Source organism: Ornithodoros turicata, chromosome 2 (assembly GCF_037126465.1).
Source record: "Ornithodoros turicata isolate Travis chromosome 2, ASM3712646v1, whole genome shotgun sequence".
Lineage (NCBI taxonomy): Eukaryota > Metazoa > Arthropoda > Arachnida > Ixodida > Argasidae > Ornithodoros > Ornithodoros turicata.
Window position 1 is genome coordinate 71700127 of NC_088202.1, and position 20967 is coordinate 71721093.

The window sequence follows — 20967 nt, forward strand, 5'->3', positions numbered from 1 at the left end:
GCAACCTACCTTTCACGACAGAGCAAGCCCTACAAACCATTCTTGCAAATAGTAGTAAGCTATGTCTTTGCGTTCCTCGAGCAACTTCCAACACGGTAGCCATGGCAGAGGCACGGGAACCACCTGTACCTGTCATCAGGGCGCAAGAGTCGTTTCGCCACTTCTCTCGACTGGCAACACGTCATCATCGCCATCCTCTGCTTCGAGCCTTGTTGAGGCGCTCCAGCTCTGCCTTCACTCAGGCTATCCAGGCACAACGGTTGATTCTCCCTAAGCACAAGCAGCACATGTACCCAGCTGTTCCAACGTGTGCCCTGCAACCACCTGAAGTGAAGGTCACCACAGGTCTACCACGCCAGAAAGATGTATCGACTCAAGTCCTCCGGGAACTTATACCCCTGTCAGACGGCATGCTCGAAGGACTTCGGGGAATTTTCATTTACAAAAAATGACCTCTGACAGCCGTATCAGACGGCAGCTCAAAGGACCTTTCTAAGAAATGGCCATCATCGCGAAAGGAGGCCCCCAACGACGTTTGAGGAGCAGAAAGGAGCAATCTCGACAACAGTGTTATGCCATTGTACCCTCGCTACCTTCACAGCTGAATGTAAGAAAACCTATAAAATGCGGATGATGGAGTGAAACTGTGTAAACGTATTTAGATCCTATTTAGAGAAGTGCATATGGCTTCTGCATTTTGATTTGTGGCGCACAGACCAACTTCAAATTTCCACAGCATACAGGGAAAAGGAAACCGAAAAAGGGAGCCGGTGAGGGCAGTCAGTTGAGGAGCACTCCTTTCCCGCCTGTGTGGCAGGCGCCCCCGAACAAAGGTCATTTGAGAGGCCGAAGGCCATTTCTCGCAATTGACATTTGAAATGCTGTCTGACTAGGGTATTAGTCTAGACCTAAAGGAGAGGTCGGGGGGTAAAGTTCAACTTTTCACCGATGCGTCTACAACGACATCTGGCTCTTCATGTGCGTTTATCATTCCTGAGATGGGTGTCGAAAGATCAGCACGGTTGTCACACACCACATCGGCTTCAGCAGCTGAGCGGCACCGGATCCATCTGACACAAAGCTTCATGATTTCTCAACCCACGTGCTCCCAGTGGCCCGTGTACAGTGACTCAAGATGTGGCCTAGAATCATTGGCCTCTATGCTTATCACAGGTTCTCTGGCCCTAATTATTGTTCATGATGTGCTGGACCTATATGATGCCGCAGTATTACAGGGACATGATATCATACTACAGTGGATTCCTGGTCACTGCGGCATAGCAGGTAACCAAACTGCTGATGCTGCTTCGCGCCGAGCACTTCAACGCGATCACGTACAAACAAAGGCCATTTATTTCGCCATAGGGGACGCAAAGAGAATGATAGGTGAACTGAGATGACAAATGTGCAACTCTTCTTGGCTGACAGGATCTGCTCGATCTTCGACTCCGAGCTACGCTTCCAGGTACCTCCGTCGTTTCCTCGGCAAGCAACGTGTCTCCTGCACAGGCTCCGGCTGAATGCCCTGTATAGCGGTCGTTTGCTCTACAAACTAGCCAAGTCCCCATCTCCAAACTACAGTGAGTGCGATGTTGTCGAGGACACAGAGCACATCCTCCTCAGGTGCTCCAAGCATGCCGACAGTCGCAGTACACTAGAAATAAGTCTGGCTCGCCTGGACGCCCGGCCATTTGACCTTGTAAAGCTCCTGGGTCCTCAGCCATTCAATCACCAAGCGGCTGCATTGAAACCGCTCCTACGATTCCTCGAAGAATCTCATCTCATTGACATTTTGTGAGACATTCTAGTCCCTCGTTTGTGACAAGTGTTGCCACTATTTCGGGATGTTTGTCTCCCGACCCCCAACTACTGGGTTTTCTCTTTCTTTTTATTTATTTCGACTAACTGCGGCTAAGTGGTCTGGGGTATACAGTCTGACTTTGTCGCGATTTAAATCCCAATTTTTTTTTTTTTTTTTTCTATCACATCACATCGTTTGTGTGGTACAGTGCTTGAAGTGGACAGGAAGACGTCAACAGCCGTTCACGATTTTGAAAGATTTTGCGCGATATAAAAGACAAGATTAATAGTGTTTACGACAGGAACATAACCATGAATTGCCGGTTTGGGTTGACTGTCCCAGCACGTAGCTCATGTCGCAGTGGTTAACTGACCCACCGGGCTGTTCGCAGAATCTCGGCACGAATATCATAGTCAGCCAAGCCTGCTACCTTGGCCTGAATTATTTAAATCATTGAAATTATTGAGCACCAGTCACGAGACTGTGATACACGTTAAACGGCAGACGACGCTTCATGGTAGTTGGATTGGAATGGCGCGATTCTGAGCATGGGGTCTTTATTTAAAAGGTTCGTTATCGTGTCGCCACTGACCGCTGCTGTGCTATACCATGTTGCCGTTAGAGTGAAGTGCTTGTGGAAGACAGAGCACGGGCAAGAGCAAGTGCGAACAGAGAGTTCAACTGATTTACCACCCATTGGCGATTTTTAAATACGATGTCAGTAGGGTTGTGTTTAGCTCTCTCTCTCTCTCTTTTTTGAAATTCACAAAGAAAATCAGCTTGGTATATTCTTTTCATTCGGACCAGCCTGACGGTGGCTAGACCTCTACTTTCTAAGGGGCTGTTCACTCACGCATGTTGGGAGTTCATCCTGCAGAGTCGTACACACGGACGCATGCTGTGGTTGAGCTCAGATATGTTGCTTTCGCAATGCACTACACCAAAAAGAACAGAAGAAGAAAAAAAAACGAAGAAGATAAAATTTCAAAGACCCAAAGCCGCACAGCCGATGACATATCCATCGGTTGCTCCGCGTACTCGTATTTATATACAAGATGCCCACAATAATTGTACAAATGATCTGTAACACATAGCAATAGCAAGAAAAACTGACAACTCTCACACGACGTTTGTGTTACAACCGAGCTGATTTTACAATGTAGCACCTAATCTTAATCTATGTGTCGGCGATCATTTCTGCAGTTAGGGTGTATACAACAACAACAATAAATGATGACGATGAGATGGGGTGTTTCACCGCCCTATCCTACCCCATTGCACGTGGAACATTATGTGAAGATGATGCAGGAAGGATGAAAATACAAGAAAGAACTAAAGCGTCTGGAGCAATCCAGTGGACGACAGGAAGCCCATGTATACACCTTGTATAGCTGAGGCTGATTAGTATATTCTTAGAATGTATGTCACTTCTTGAATGCTACCCAAACCTGTCGTTTATCCATAATTCGTATATATATATATATATATTCATGTGTATGTCTTAGATATTAGTAGTCATAACAGTTTTCAGTTACGATCTTTGTTTTTGTTATTTCGCTACTCGAGAAAATTCAGAGCATTCCTCCAGGGCGCGACTTTTCTGCAAGCAAGTGGAAAGCTATGAAGCTAACAAAGGAAGAAAAAAATGACGAAAACAAATTGTTTTTATGTTCATGCACAACATGGAAAGTTCCGCCTTTAGTTCCGTGTGAACCGTTATTTGAACCAGTTACCGATGATTTTTAACTGTTCAGCTTCGGTTCAGCTCCAAGATGGCGTCGACTGTTTCGGTCCGGTTCAGTTCCGGTTCGTCCAAAAATAACGGTTAATAACTGTTTTCGGTTCGGGTTCGGTTCAACTCTCTGCGTCGGACAACTACATCATGGGACACCATCAGCGACCAGTGGACCTCCTTTCTATTCACGGTACCTCTAGCGGCTCATCCACGAACCACGTTGTCATGCGCCAAAACAAGCCCACCTGCACATCACCCAATTACACAAAATATTTTGGTCCTTGGCTGTCGCGGTGTCGTGTCCCCCGATCATGCGTTCACTTGGAAAGAAGTTTTCCGCCTGAACCGGCAATGAATTGGACGCGTAACGCCCGCTGTCGAGCGCAGAGTGTCTTCCGTGGCACCTTCAAGGGCACAGACGCCACGCGCATGCTCATAGGATCTTATGAAAGATATCCAATTTTGCCGTCCCACATTTTGTTTCTCGCACCCTTCGTAAATATATAAAAAAAGTCATGTGCTGTAGTCGCTCATCCAAGGTCTGTAGACACGCGATTTCTGGAGCATGTTTACCACTCGCCTACGTCGTCGGCAAAGCCTTCGAAGTTGGGGCACTAACGTACAGATACTCTCAGCAATAGTGGCTCAAGATAGTTTAAAGGTGATACCCTAGAGCAGTGTTTCTCAACCCCTGGTTCCGCGAGCCTTGCCCTCAGGTTCCGTGAACAGGATACTGTTGAGCACCCGCAAGTGTAACTTGACCGCCTACCAAGGCTCGCTCTCGGACAGCCTTCTTATTGGACCGTGCTCGACATTTGGTCGTTGGCATTGGGATTCGCATCGAGATCGCAGAACCAGGTTGTCGCACTGACGGTCATGCATAGACTGGAGCCAGCAGCTGTCGTCTTCATCGGTTGGCTGAGACGAAATTTAAAGTGCCTTGCTCGCTCTTTCTCCTCCTCTGAGCACAGAATCCCGTATCAGCGTAAAGCAATTATATCGTGCGAGATGTTCGTGGAAGAGAGCAAGGAGCAGAGCATGCAACACGGTATTGCGGGAAAACAAGAGTACCTTCACTTTGTTTGTATTTCCTTGATAGTAAATTTCACAAATTGTAACTTTAGGGTATCTTGAAAGTAACGACTTTTGTGAGTATTTATTTAGTATTCTACTCAAATGCTTTTCAAGTTGATTATTTGGTACTCTACTCAATTACTGTTTCCCTTATACTCAGTAACTTAAAAAGTTTCTTTAGTGTCTTGTACATGCCTGCTTGCTAATAACTGCATCGCAACTACCATTACTACAAGGAATAGCAGTACGAGTGTGTCAATTGCAATTTTACACTGTAGTGGGCGTCTAAACAACAGCTGTGCAGCTGTGTCATCTCCACCATCATCTTTCACTATCTACAAATAGCACTGGGGCAGCGCACACCCTGCTGGTCGGCATCAGCCCCATCTCATCACAGTCTCTTTATGTGCATGTGTGCGTGTGGTGCAGTCAATGAATTACCATTGTTTCTTTTTGAACGAATGGTGTAATAGCGAACGTATCTGACGCTCATAGCGGTGGTTAGCAGTCACTGTGCACTATACGTAGAGAATGCCTTTGCATTTACATGGTTTCCATAGCTCACTAGACAGCCGCAACCTTTCATACTTCAGCCAGCTGCTTTAAACCGACTGCGCGTAGGGGTACTGTGGCAGCGACTCCATTTTCGCTTTTGTTTTCTTTATCACCGTCATACTTCAGCGCGCCTGGCCACTGTGCCTGATAAGTGCTGGTGTTTCATTTTCATACCCTTACTGTTACTATTATACGATGTCTCGTGTTACTTGTCTTTTGTTTGGACTTCGATTTGCGGTCGCGGCAGTTTTGAATAATGCGCTTCGATGCTCCTCGTTACAGTGTATGGTGCTTTCATGTACACAAACATTATCTGCCATAGTAAGCCGCGATTATCCCCAGTTTTGAATATCCAAACAACCGACAAAAAGAAAAAAAGAACAGCAAAAGCTTTAAACGCTTGCGTTTTGAGCATACTACAAGCTTTCGTTCGCATATAATTTCATAGTTTGAAGTGCGTCATCATTATCCGCAGTGAAGCCCATCGAAAGAAGTTTGTCATATGTGTGTCGTTACATTGAGTGCGCAGGTTTCTCAGTAAATACACTGAATTGGGCGATAAATTATTATATTCTTTTATCGTTTAACTTGAACCGAAGTAGTCTCGGTCCGCCATCACTGATCATTAGAGACTATAGTGCGCCTCAGGGAGGCCCTCTCTTTCCGTCGTATTCTCGCTTCGCCCTCAAGGATCTCTATAGAGCCCACTGCGCCTCAAGGACGCACTCTCTTTGCGCCGTATTCTGGGTCCGACTTCAGGGATCACTCCAGCCTAGTGCGCGCCAAGTTTATTTTTCTTTCTTTTTTTTTTTTTTTATGGAGATCAGGGTCTTGCCTGTCACAAATATTGGTCCAGAGCGCCGTAGTCCAGAGCATCTCGTTAATTATAGGGGCCGTGACACTTCGGCCCAAGCTGTACCGGTTAAATGTAAACAACGGTTATTTAGATCGATATTTAGATCGGTTATGGAGACCTGTATTTCATGTTTTATGGCAATAGACGCGTAGAAAATTGACACTCCAAGTACCGAAACTCATCCAGTCGCGACATCACGACAGACACATGCGCCAGCGATGCGGCCGCTAGAGCCGCTAGAGCGGTGAACACCAACATGAATAGCAAGGGCTCTTTGTCAGGGACCAGTTCGCGAGGCTGAGTGGTTAACGTGCTGGTTATGTCACGTCGAGACTTGGAGGTAGCCTAGTTTTTATCCCGGTGCCGGCTGTGCTGTCTGGAGTTTTTCATGGGTTTTCCTCAGACGGTGTCGGACATATGTCGGCACAGTTCCCTTAGAAGTCGGCTCAGGACGCACATTGACTCAGAGTGTTAGTCGTGACGTTGCCCACCTTTGTGAGGCGACAACGGCGAGCTCTTTCATTAGCACCACCACCACCATCTCTGTCGGGGCTCCACATGGTGGTTTCTTCAAACGTCTGTATCTCGATCGCTCGCACGTAGAAAAGTAACTATTTTCCTTCGACACTCTGGCGCGCTGTAAACTGCATGCACCACATACATCAAAGCGTCTTACGCCCTTTAATAGTTCCAAAGGCTCGCTTCCGTATGCGGCCGTGCTGCCAAGCAGTTATTCCTTCGCCGCGATGCTTCCCACGGCCTTAAGAATGTGACATCATATGTGTCCATACTGTCCACAACCGTGCGCAAATGGCTGTCCTTGCTTAAACAACAACAATAATAATTTTCGTGTCTGTCAAACCGACAACCCGTTGTGTTTACTGGCATACAAGGGATGTGTGTTTGCCAAGTCCTCACAAACGGCAAAGTACATCAGAGATATCTAGGGCAGAGCACTACGTGGGCCGTATCTATAAGCATCCTTAGGAAGGCCCCGGCCCGAGCTCGGCCTTCCCTCGATTTACCCGCCCGAGCCCAGCCCGATGGCTCCATACCAGGCCCGGCCCGGGCCTGGCCTAGCCTTGCTGGCCTAAGCCCAAGCTCGTGAAATTTCTACACTGCCCGGCCTACCGAGACCTAGGGAGAGACCTAGACTAAAGAGGTGCGGCGTGTGAAGGCTGACCATGGCTAATTATAGCAGTGCCGTAACACACGATGAAGCCCGATCTAGGCCTGTCAATGTTACGGCCTGGTCAAGGCCCACAGTGTCAAACCTGAGACCTGCCCAGGCTTGCTGAAAGAAGGCTTTACTCGGCCCCGTCCGGCTTCGGATTTTGGATAAGCTCGAACCCGTGCAGTGCTCTAACCTAACGGTATTAACCAGTTTAGGGTATGCAGCAATCGAGCTTTCATATGTTCATATACTCATCATCACTTCTCCATCATTTATTGTTGTTGTTGTTGTTCATATACTTGCGGTCCTGACGTGCCTGCAAAGTACGAGTTTCCAACAGCGCTGATCAGAACAACAATGTAAAATCATCAGCAGCATGGCATATGCTCATACGTGGTAGCCAAGGTCGTACTGAAGACTGGGAGGTCGTGGCTTGGAATCCTACCACGGGTTGTGCTGTCTCAGGTTCTCCCTGGGCATCCTTTCCAGACGGCGAAGCAATTCCAATTACTGCGCGGCGCTAACACATAATCAAAAAAAAAAAATAAAAGAAGAAAAAATGAAAAGCTATCATGGGCATGGACTATGCTTTACATAAGTGGGCACTGACCAGTCGGGTACCACGGCCCAGGTGTGTGTTTCTGCCATGGTACGGTATCGTAAGAAAAGAGCTTCATCCATCACTACCTGTTCCTTCACGGAAAATATCTTTGAAAACAGCATATCGAGAACACATGGTGCGTGCACGCAACGACCGGTGTTTTTCTTCACCTTGTTCTTTATTGTTTCGGGTAAATATTGAAATGCGCTCTAACTAAAGACAATTACATAATCATCATTTTTAGATAGCACTCTCCATTGTAATATTGCATTCCTTTTCTAAAAGTGACAAGGAGCGTAAGTTAGGTCCTTATTTACTTCATAAATGCAGCTAGTCCTTTCCTTGACGAAAACTCTGCATGCTTGTCCACCGTACAAGCATCGGGCAACATCAATAAATTAAGTATGCATCCCACGCCTGTTCGCACAGCACAGAGGAGATCCCTAACCTTGGCACATGTCTTGTGTCAGCTGCAGCTTTCTCTTGTTCTATCATTGTCCCTTACGGGCACACACCATTCCTGCCCACGTTCGAAGACATCCACTGCACTTGACAGGACCTCAAACAGAGCCGTCCCGGGAGCAACTTCAGCCTAGGGCAGTGTCACCGTGACGCCCCCCGCACAATAAGCACTGTGGGAAGATTCACAATAGCCACAGAACGAAATTAGGCGTATAATTTACGTGCACTTTTCTAACTTGTAGCTATGTAGATAGGACTCGTAGCTTATTAGTTTCCATAAACGATGAGCCCTTCGGGGCTCTACAGAAAAATTATGACTGAAAGAAAAATTGAATTACAGTAATTATATCGCAAATTCCACTGCCCAACCTTATGAGTATAGGGCGCCGTGTCCTCTGACTTATCCGGAAAAATACCAAAAACGTACGCCGTAGAATCTTAATCAATTCAGGTTTATATGTATATATATATATAAATATCTTTCGGTTCCACTAAGGCTCAGCAAGCCTTGCCCTGAGTAGCCTTCAGTACCGGTCCAATGTAGAGTTCGGCCAACATCTCCATATTTTTCTTTTTTATACCAACCAACCAACCTTGTCCTGATGACTGGTAGACAAGGTTCGTCTTCTTTCATGTCGCAATTCCAGCTTAGACTGTGCCGCCGTGTCGGTATCCAGCTGTGTGTCTGCAGCACATGTTCGCATATCTCGCGGGGTATGTTATTTCTGTATTTAACTTCAAACGTGTCGCGACTATTCCTCATTTTGGATTGTTCGCCACAAATATTTCTAGGACATTCGTACGAGTGCCGCCTTCTGACTTAACGCGTTGTTACTTGAAAGAATGCTCCAGTCTTACTGTTATGTATATCCATCATGTTATTCCCGGGTGCGACATGTATATCGTGCGACTGTGTACAAACTTCATTTCTTTCGTTTACAACCGCGATATGTAGCTAACCGTAGAATAAATAGCTCCACGCAGGTCTACGTGTGGCGCTGGTAGAGGCGAAATTACTTCCCGTGGTTGGCTTCGCAAGGTGGGCAGTTCTATCGTATGCACTCAAACGAGCTCAACTGTAATGTCTTTTCCTATGTCGTTGTGCGCTTGTGAGTTTTGCATTCTACTGATGCTGGTTCTCATTGTTTTTCAGTTTTCGAGAAATGGGGGGGGGGGAGATATATTTATTAGGAGAAAGAAACAAAATGGAGGACGGTTGAGCCAAACGCGACATCGGCTTGCTATGGGAAATGGGATTAGAGAACCTCACAGGAGGATCACGGAAGTTGGCGACGCGTTAATTGTTCTCGCGCCAGGCAAGTTCATTTGAGAGCTGATGTAAAGCTGTGCGGGTGCCTTTACGAGTTTCTCCGTACGAAGGTGCTGGCATTATACCGCGTTGGCGTAATCCTCGGTGTCAGTCGCAGCTGCAGAACATTAGGTCCTGAAGCAGCGCACATGCAAGTTCCTCATGTACGTGTCAGATAAACAACAAGAGAAAATGTCACTTCCTACTGAACGGTTGCTCTGGGAGATCTTACCGTATCCCGGTTTTCCTCTTTCTTCCTTCTTTTCCGTGTTTCTTTCTTCTCTGCTTCAGTGTTGTCGCCTTCAAAAGGAGCAGGGCCGCGAGTTATCTGTTGCGTGAACTTGGCCTGGCCCTTGGTGCGGTACTGCACAGTTCATGCATGCGATAAATTTGCGCTGCAGGTGAATCAGGTGACATTCCAATTATGATGCAATCCCAAGCAGAAAATGATAGGACAGTTGTCATCCCGTCCACGAGGCATTCGCAGGATTTATGGAATCCCTATGGAGATATGATGTTTGCATCTAAACTTCATTTGATTTGTGCTGATTAACTGATGCATTAATTTCTACATCTGAATTGTCAAGGCTAACATAGCGTATCCGCATGTGTCCGCAGCAAGGTGATCATTAGCCGCGTTTACATGAACTCGACAACAGCTGGTCGAATTGGTTCATCGCAGCAAATCCTCTCCCATCAGGCCGTGTGAACCAATCTTCTAGGGAGGACTGATGTGAGGAGATGCGAGAAGTCAACTCGACCCGTTTCTGTCGGGTTCATGTAACCGCGGCTATTGCAAAATATTTCGTTGTACTGCCTGGTACAGTGCTGGAGAAAAGTGTACGGAACACGCTCCGGGGCATTCCTTCCTCAGAGTGACGCGCTAGCAGCGAGTGGGACTGTACAGACTTAGACATGTACCTAGGCAACCAAGTCACCTGTTTGCAAGTCGGTACGGTACCATTCTGTGCTATCGTGTCACTCTGAGGAAAGAATGCGCCGGAGCGTGTTCCGTAAACTTTTGTCCAGCACTGTACCAACCTTTTTTGAAGCACACGATCTTACATGCTGTGGCACTCCGCAGTAAAGGTAACGTGGTTATACTTGCCTGATGTACTGACTGCACATGTCAATGTTTCGTTGTAGTTTTCATTTCCATCTACTTTTCATATTCATGTTGTTGTAGTTATCCTCTCTATATCTTATCCATCGGCTGCTACTGAATGTGCCTTAGAGGTATATGCTACATTACGGGATGAGAGTTGAAACTTGTTATACTGGAGATCACGGTGTACAACATTTGTGTGGGCTTTGGTGTCGACACGGCCGCACGTTTTGACGTGAATACGTCTTTTGTCGTCATCTTGGGCGGTAGGTGTTGCATAAAAGAAAGTGTTTTTTTTGTAGAGACCATTCATGAAACAGTATCTTTGACAACTGGTCGAGGGTGGGCGAAGTAAGGAATGTGAGGCATACACATACAGCCGAAACGTATCTGGCAAACGTTAAATCGATACAAGTATTGCCCAGCGTCATAGAGCCCCATAGAACCCCAATGAAATTGGCCAACTTCGGGACTATTTCTCGAAGCGGGTTGTCCATTTCACTTGCGGCGATACCACGTGACTGTAGCAACCGTACGGCAAACTTGAGGGGATTCTGAAACGATTTATTTTTAACGATATATTCTTAACCGCAGGATTCGTTAACCTTTTTATTTACACGGGGATATTTCACCGATTATTTTTGTGCGTTGAGTTTTAAGCGTATATTCAGGGAGATTTATTTTTAACAGTGGCTACTTACGCGTTTAATTTTGAAAGGTTATTCTTAATGGTTTCAAACGGGATACAATCTTTAAGAACAAATTATTTAAGAAAAACTCTTACAAAATACATTGTTTTACAATAAACCGCGTAAAATTCCCCGATGAGTAATAAACCGCGCAAAAATCCCCGCCCAAAAAACATTCGCTCAAGAATCCACCATGAAAAATATATCGTTCAAAATAAACCGTTTCAAAATATATCCTGTAGTCCAACACGACAGCGGAGTGATAGTATGTATCTCTACGCAGAGGATAGCAGTAAGACGTAGCTTACATTGGTGGTTTTTGCCCTTGTTCGCACTCACCCTCTACCTATAGTGGTCTGTCATGGCTGCCATATTTTTTCTGTGTGTGTGTTGTTGCTATGTTTTCCTTACTATTGTAGAAAGGCTATGCATATATGCATGTCTCGCGTTATTTCGCATGACAAAGCAACGACGGGAAGTGTGGCAGTGTTGAGCGCTCGTTCGTTCGTGTGTGTGTCCTGAGTTCGCTTTAGACTGACGTTCAGGTGAAGCACGCTTGTTTCGTGTACGAAGTATCGAAGTGCGATGTACGAACTATACTCATGGCAGGAGTCCAATAAAATTCGCCGACTTTGGGACTATTTGTCGAAGCGGATTGTCTATTTCACTCGGGCCATACCACGTGACTGTAGCAACCGTAGGGTAGATTTTGAGGTGAGTCTGAAACGATTTATTTTTAACGACATATTCTTAACCGGGGATTCCTTAGCGTTTTTACTTACGCGGGGATATTTCAGCGATTATTTTTGTGCGTTGATTTTTAAGCGTATATTCTGGAAGATTTATTCTTAACAGTGGCTACTTACGCATTTATTTTTGAAAGGTTATGTAACTTTGCGCTACGTGATGTTCAACTGATCCCATCGTCATGCATGTAGCTGTTGTTGTGCTTCATCATGTGTATGTGCGACGTGATCTAATCATGATCTAATGTCATCGATGGATGTATCGGGACCTTGAATATATTTGCACATGTACCGTGTTATCTCCCCACTTCAATCCGACCGGTCCCGCAACGCCCCTGTAACACAGTTCCAATATCTTACAAGATCCCGTCTGCACAAGATACGCGAGTCTTCTCGTTTGAAGGTCTTTCGCACCAAAGGACGTCTGAAAATATTCCAGTCACGAGTTCTATCAGATTTCCGCACGCCTGAACCAATATTGAGTTTGCAAAGGATGTGTCGCTCATACCCATATTCCGCTGAGAAAACACCGCCTCTGCGTGTCCTAGCCCACCGGGAATGGGAAATAGAAGCAGGAAGTTTCTCCAAAATGCTACTGGCGCATCCGAAAAGACGACGCTGGTATATTGACATCGTGTTGGCTTCAAAAATGTGTTCATATACTTTGTGTACCATGAAACATACAACTTCTGTTTCGCATAATGTCGTGCTCACCTGCTATTTCCTTGTTAATCCGTTGAGAGACCTGAGACTGAAGGAGTTCCTTCTTCATGCCGTGGGAATTTACTTTTAGCTGTGCACTAGAGGAAAATAATTTAATATAACGTGGTATTAACATGCACACAAGGGTGACAACGAAAACACAAAACCAGTATGAACAAGACCATGTACAGTTCAGTATGAATAAGACTATGTACACTTCAGGACATCAAACCTCTCCGCCGGCGAAATACAACGGCAAAATACCCAGTCAACACAACATTGCAAATTCAACGCTGAAAACACGTTCAAAATCAACCATGTGAATGCAGGGTCGACGTTAACAATTAACGTTGATTCAACCTGGCTAATGTCACAGCCAGAAACGGGTTAAATTAACAGCGACCAGAACGCATATTCCACGTAACTGAAACGTAGTTTACGCGTGAATTCAACGTATACCAATGTTGAAAAAGTGGAATAATCAACAGCAAACTGACAACATATAATTAACATGCGATGAAAATGCAAATTACACATTTTTAATTATTATTGATACATGTTATTTCTCGATGCTTTTATTTCACAAATAGGCATAATGTCCTGATAATAGTCGCAAATAATGACACAAGAATATGCTTGCCGTAAGGTTTTATTCTCCTTACATTTGATTAGCACTGATACATTTTTCAATACTCTCTCTTGTGAACAATAAAGGCAGTTAACTGACCGTTCTAATTGTTGAAATGCACTAGAACCTCGCGGGAAGCCACGTCGTTTCGGCATCCAGGCTGTCTTCTTCCTTTGCGACTACGCCTGCGTAAAAGTGAACACAAACAAAGCAAAAGATCAATTCGAACAGCCAAGACAAAAATTACGTTACATCTGTGTACAGGCTCGCCATTTGCTCAACATCTGCCTTTCTTTCACGCATCGCTCTCTGTCCTGAAATACAAGTGACGATAATTATCACACGAATTTGAAACGGCCAACAACGCTGAAAAACAATTCGGGAGCCCACCATGTAATAGTGACCCTATTTGCACACTCGACAAATGTAAACACAATTATGAACTCAAATCCGACGTGCACATACCTGCGCTTTCTACGAATCACTCATAAACCGCACACACTGGACTTGCTTGCGGCGGCGATAATCTCTAGCCAGCTCCCTGGTAGTAGAGAGCCCGTTGTAACCGTCACAACCGATTCGTATATCCCAGCAGTGAAACCTGTGCTTACCGATATCTCAGTCACCAGCACAACCCGGTTCGAAACCAAAACAAGCCACGAAACAAAGAAGAAGGAGCCGCAAAAGCGAAATAAACTTGAAACGCCAGCATCAGTTAATGGCGATTACAATCTGAGGAGAATGGCGTCTGGTGCGGCTTCCCCGATTCTCACTTTGAAAGGAACTGACTTGAATTGGATCCTGGATGGGATTGGATTGGATAATGCAGTTGCTTTCCGTATGATAAACCAACGTGATTTCTACGTGTGCACTTTGCAGGTGAAATCCTGAAGTTAAACTTGTGCAAAAACAACGTTGTTCGTTCTACGTTTTCGGTTACGTTAAATTCCAGCGTAAGTATCAACGGTGTCATAACGTGCTCCATTCAACTGCTGGTATATGAGTGTTGAATCAACGTTGAATTCCTGCATTACAATTCGCACGATGAAATTTTACGTAAAATCTGCGTGAAATTGATGTTCTCAATTCACGTTTCACATTGCTCAACGATATTCAACGTGGATTTTACATTCTGTCAACTATGTGTGTTGACTGGGTATTCAGCGAAATATTTACAGTAAAATTAACAACTACGAATAACACAAGCCGGTACGATACCGGGTGTCCCAGAAAACGTGTAATTGAATTTTAATTAAAAAAAAAAGAAATACACCACCTAGAACCATGCGATCAACGGCGCTTGCTTTTACTATGTTTTTGCCACCTCCAGATGTGAATGTCATCTAACTTAAGTTTTACTATGTCAATTTTTACAAACTAAACTCGAAAATTTGCCTAGTAAAGGTTGCTTGTTTACCCCACCAATATGAAGCGCGTGCCGAATTTGGTGGTTGGTTGGTGGGTGAGAGGTTGAATTCGCGCAAGCGAATTCCGCTACCCAACAACAACAACAAAAAAACAAAAAAAAAGAAAAGGAAACGGTACGATTGCACCACAGAAGGTGCGAGCGCACCGCAAAAGTTCACCGGGGCGAGCGTCTCGACCGCGACCACGCAGGACCGAGCGCGCCGTTCACATCAAGGATCATAGTGATGTCCACGCACCGTCTAGTATAGGGTTTCTAGTCCAGATTTCACAATGAAATTGACAAGAGCATTGAAGGCCGCGTCCCTGTGCTTAGCGTCCTATACGCCTAAGACTTTCTCTATGCTGAAGTCCCTGCTGTCGAGATGGCCAAGGGTCTGCCTCAAGGTGCCTCTTTGTGCAGCATGTTTTGGACAATGCATGATGATATGTTCAGTGTTATCCACTGTCCCGCACAGTAAACAGTTGGGCGAGTCCACCTTGCCCACTTTATGAAAAGACTGGCGACCATAGGGCACATTCAGGCGTAGACGATGCAGGAGAGTTTCTATGTGTCTGGGCGTTTTTGAAGGTATGGTAAAATTCAGCTCCGGGTCTAGCGTGCGCAGCAGTGACGGACCACTGTCGGCTTGGTGCCATTTTGTCCCGGGGATGTCATCAGTCACATATTTTAGGAGAAATTTTGTGTCCTGCTTAGAAAACGTGACTAGATGTTCTGTCGATGACAGGTGTGCAATGTTCGCCATTTCGTCCACCTTCTCGTTACGACTTATGCCAATATGGCCGGCGCGTGCCGAATTTACCCAAGTTCATGATAATTGACACGGATATTGAGGAGCTATCCCATCGAAAAAATAGCATCATGCTTTTCGGAGCGCTCTGATCATAGCGCTGGACGAGTTTTTGCACGCCTTCGTTGTCAACCTGACGAAAGGAGGTTGTTAAACTCAGCCCACACTCTAAACCAGGTAACGCATATGTAACGGTTAAGTACCGCTTGGTCAAGACGTACATTAAAAAAAATGTACCTCTTAAATTTAAGAGGTACACACGCCCTCAGATGCGGTACATGTAACGCATAGCTTCAGCGATTTAGGCCTTCCCGTACCCGTCGGGGTGGATCCCTCCTCTACGATATATTAACAGCCTCAGGAATACACGCTGCACGATAAATATTACAAACAAATACCTTTATTGGAAAATTACATCCCCATTTTTTCATCAAATTCCTGCAAACTACCGGCCTGATCGACTCCTTCTAAAACCCTGTCAGCGTCGTCAGCATCATCCTCATCACCATCCTCTCCTTTTTCCCCAATAGGAGTGGGGTAGCACTCTGCTCAATGAGCGGAAGTCATCCCCATATCATCGTCATCATGTATCTCTCTCTCTCTCTCTTACATCCCTCTCAGGGGTGATGCTGGTCCATCGCGAGCGTGCATTACCATGATGCACAAACGTCGAACACACGGGGCACAACGTATATGGATGGACGCTGACTACTGCATCTCTCCTTCACCATTGTGGCGGCTCTGTGGTCACGCTTCTTTATCTTTTCCACACTTTCGGATTCCTGTTCTTCCCAACTTTCGTTTCTTCCGCAGAACGTAACACCAATCACAGAATAAGATGATTGACTCACCCATTTACGACATTGCCTGGACGTAACGTAGGATAAAATACAATGTAAACGAAATCCAACAACCGAAATAGCTTGCCTGAGAAACATGCTTACTTGCTTCTGTAATCCAGGTATAAAGTGCAATCCAAGCTTAGCTGTCTCTCTCAAAGTTCGTTGTCTCCTTCCCTCAGTCGTTGTGTCCAGCCTGCCGGTTATCAGGACCACTGGGAATCAGTGCGAAGATGAACGGAAATGCGTCGTGCGGACATATAATTACTTCATAGATATAATACGAACCTTAAAGAAGCATGGAAATCATTTGGAACATATATTTTTCACCGCTTGATATGCACATACTACCTTCATAAGCTGTCACGCAAAATATTTCCTTCGAAAAGCGCGAATTTCCTGAGAAAATTAGTTTGCAAGAATGCGCTCCGCGGCGACAGTCTCCCCCAAGCCGAGTCTGGCGTGTGGTGACGTCAGGTGGCCGAGCACTTCATTGGCTGCCGGAAGCGTCCGCTCCCTGCCAGAATCGTCTGCTAGCTCCGGAATCGTGGCGACTTACCGACTGAGACGGCTGTTGCTATTTATTTGCGTTTGACATTCACTTGCGTTCTTACATGATTTGTCTCGTACGTTTTGCATAAAACAAGACTGCGGGAAGTGTAAAGGTGTGGCTAGGCCTCTGTGTTACCGTGACGGCCCAGGTTGAGGTAGATCGTACGCGGTTGTGGTTTCTATTCCGATTGTGCTGAGGTGCCGTTACTTAGTGTACAGTATTGTGCCTGTGTGTGCAGCATTTATATGATACGACTAAATACATTCCTGTCAGTTGGAGATTTATTCCATGTGCCACTGTTGTATGCTGCGTATGACCATTAAAAAAAAAAGAAAACGCTTCTTTGGCCATGTGTTTTGAGGTTTCCCACAGATCACGAGCCGATGAACTCTACTGACCTTACTTTGGTATCCATGTTGTTGTGCTTGTGGAGATGTTGCGCTCCTGGTATCAGTAAGATATTGTAAGGACAATGTTACACAGCCATGCATTCATCGGTCCGCTCTTTCGCCTCGGAGATGCCAGTATCCATGCGGTCCACAGCCCATAGTGTTGACAACAACACGGAGAAGTCATCATGGTCAACGACATCTTCAAGTGAAAACACTGGTCACTGCGCCGCGTCTTCATGACTATGCATTTGTAACCAAGAAGAAGCACTATATTGCAATCCGAATGTTCGTTCACACTTAGCAGCATCACTTACCAGTCTCCGGGACATTCGTGTGGCGAAATCGAAGCTGGCGGAGCTTAGGCTCCAACTCCACAAGAAGTTTTGTCAAGAAGAGCAGACGTGTCGCCTGTAGAGTGTTCAGTTCGTCACCTGTCCTTTCCACGGCGTCCGATGAACAACAACGCTTCCTGCTCGGTCGGCTTGCCGGCGCCGCGGCACTGGACAAATCGCAAAAAAGAAAGAAAAAGACGGCGCGGCCACATGACACGGCTGGCAGCCGAGAGAGGGGGGCATTTCTGCCGCGAGATTCAAAGCTCCGTCGCGCGCCACGATTTCGCGCAACGCTCAAACTTTTTGTGCGAATATGTATCACAGGTCTCAGAATCGTAATTTCTACTTCTCCCGTCATATTCTATTCCGATCATTTCCATGCTCCTTTAAATAACTCCAATCTTGAAAGCGACGAGCGAGTTTCTTCGTCCTCACTCCCCGACGTTCCAAAACAAACTGAGTTGCCAGCGGTTGGGAAGAAACCCATTCTTCCCACACGTTCGACCCCTCCTGGTCACGGGTTCTAGTTATTACACTTCTTTGATTGAATGATAGTGCAGACCAATTACGGCACTGTTGCATAAGGGAATTTATTGACTGGTATGCGAAATCACGCGAAATATTTTTGGAGCGCATGCGGGGATTGTGAGAAGGCGTTCGTAGTCATACGCCGGAAACACGCGGTTAAGGTACAGCTGCTACACCGCGCTTAAAAGGTTCCTAGCCGGTACGGATGGGTGTCGGAGCCCTTGTGCCGCTTGAATTTCGCAGTTGTCGAGAACTGTACCTGCTGGTTGAGGACCGTACCTCATGTGTACTGCTTGGCCCACGTGCAGGCCATCCAAGGTATATTTAAACAGGTAGCGCAACTCCCATACGCCCCTGTGTCTTCAGAATGACGCCATGATAGAGACGGTCAGCGCCATCCATCCGTTGCGCGGACTACTACGATCGTAAATAAATGACGTCAGAGACGACGTCACTAGTATGAATAATAAGTAGTGCATAATTAGCCATGCACGTTTATACTGGCCCACTTCGCTTGCCATGTATTCCCTTTTCCGCGCCCAGTCAACAATACCAGACGAGAACACTGAAAAAAGAGCATATCAGATTTAATGAATCATATCAATTCCAAATACATACAGTTATCACAGATTTAGACAACTCCAAACAGAAAGACGTCGTGATGACCACAAAGAAATTAGAAAGGCTCACATAAGGCCCATTTCTCACCTAGAGCTATACGTACATCTAGTGATAGACGTTTGCCTTTATTCAATGAGTGGCCGTTACAGGTCCATTGCAACAAAACACAACATCGTTATTGCACAGTTGGTTCCTGCTAACACTCACACCATCATGGCCGCTCGTCCCATGACGAAATCTTTTTTTCGCGGGCCCAGCAACAGAAGATGCATTGTTGCATTCATCTGTTCACACCTGTTAATCTTGGTCTACAGCACGGAGATGTGAAGGTCGCTTCCTGTTTAACCCAAAGAGTGTACGAACGCCGTATTACAATGCACGGACACACGGTACGAATACAGAGACACACGGATAAACACCCCCCAACTGTGTCACATGCGCAAAGGAGCAGGGTACGGAAATGTACTGGAGTGGTAGATGATCTCGTATATGTGCACGAGCGGGACAACAGAAAGCTTTTTCTACATTGAAATTAAGAATAACCTATTAGAACACACACAAGCCAGGCCCATGTTGTAAAGTTTTTCTGTTTACAACCGTACGTCTACTGTCAACACCCAGGATCGCTCGCGCCTCTTGCTGGTGGCCTTGCCGATGGGTCTGATTTGGTATTTTCGCTAGTTTTCGCTACCAGTTTAGATACACCTTGGGCCATCTTTCATGCGGTACATATCGGGTGCCGGATTTAGAGTGCACATAGGAATAGTGGAAGAGATAAGATACGCATCGCATCTGACTTCCGCTGGAATCATGCTTTCACTCTTCCAATTTCAAGAAATGTCACTTTTTCTACTATCCCACTGGGGGCTGGCTTTAGCAACTTCCTTTCGTCGTTACGAAGGTGGTGAAAAAGCCGTCGAGCGCTATACTCTGGCGGCTCCGAAAATCATAATGTTGGGCTATTTTTTTCGATGATATAGCTCCTCAAGCTCCCTTCCATTTATCATGAACTTGAGTAAATTCGGCACGCACTTCACATTGGTGGGGTAAAAAAGCGACCTGTATTTGGCAAATTTTCGAGTTCAGTTCCTAATAATTAGCGTAACAAAATTTAAAGGTACTATAAAGCAGTCGAGGTCGAACCTATGCAATTAGCATGACATGAGAGTGCTAGACTCAAAAGTTCAGCACAACAAGTAATATGCGCAGGAGTTTACTCCAAGTATTTTTAATTGGTAAATAGAAACGCAGTCAAGAATGTCGGGGCGACGCCTGGTGCGAAGAAGTCCTCAATTTGTCAAGCAACCCTGTAAACAAGGAGACCGATAAACAGATGGCTTTCCTGTTGGGATTTTGAAATACTACCTTTTGAGAAAATGTAATTTGTGTGAAAGAAAATAAACAAAAGACGAATCTTGCACTCAGTAGCTAAACGTCTATACCTGGGCCCAGTTTCAGCACTGTGGCGCTGCTATCGTACGTCGGTTTTTGACCCAGAGCCCTGCTCATGAGACATTTTTGCCGCCGTACTTGGTGGAGTTGGCGTTTCGTCGGCTGCTTCGCCACAGTGTTGGCAATAGATTTAAATTTGAATTTTTTTGGGAGATATAACGTCTATGTGAGAAGATTTTGCGGCATTTTACTCCTGAGGACGTACACAATTCGGGGCACACAAAACATAGGGTTGCACCTCGACTGCTTTATAGTACCTTTAAGTTAGATGACATTCACATCAGGAGGTGGCAAAAACCTAGTAAACACAAATGCCGCTGACCGGGTGATTCTAGGTGTCGTAGTTTTTATATTAGAATTCAATGATTAGAATTTTCTGTGACACCCTGTTCAGCACATGAAAGCTCTCCGCCAGCGAAATACAACAGCAAAACATTCAGCCAAGTATCTTCAACAAAAACAATAACAGGGGGGTACGCTATGTACAACAGCAAAACATCCACCCAAGAATGTGCAACAAAACTGCACATCAGAAAGCAGCTGTACGTACAGCAAAGTGACGCAGTCAGCAACATCCGGGGATTTTCCAACAGAACA

General features: G+C 45.7%; 1 protein-coding gene and 1 long non-coding RNA gene across 4 annotated transcripts in view; one reads left to right on the forward strand and one right to left on the reverse strand.

Annotated features, from left to right (window-relative positions):
* Positions 1 to 20967, forward strand: part of LOC135385555 (dopamine D2-like receptor) — an 844468-nt gene that overhangs the window by 279653 nt on the left and 543848 nt on the right. The window lies entirely within an intron of this gene.
* LOC135383704 (uncharacterized) lies at positions 8256 to 14195 on the reverse strand. 2 transcript variants are annotated; one of them, XR_010420017.1, is made up of 7 exons: positions 14049 to 14195; positions 13903 to 13978; positions 13690 to 13751; positions 13537 to 13622; positions 12822 to 12907; positions 9800 to 9931; positions 8256 to 8428 (listed from the first exon to the last, which is right to left on the reverse strand). It is a non-coding gene; the product is annotated as an uncharacterized LOC135383704 (long non-coding RNA). The 2 variants fall into 2 exon arrangements; XR_010420016.1 differs by having other exon boundaries at positions 13537 to 13751.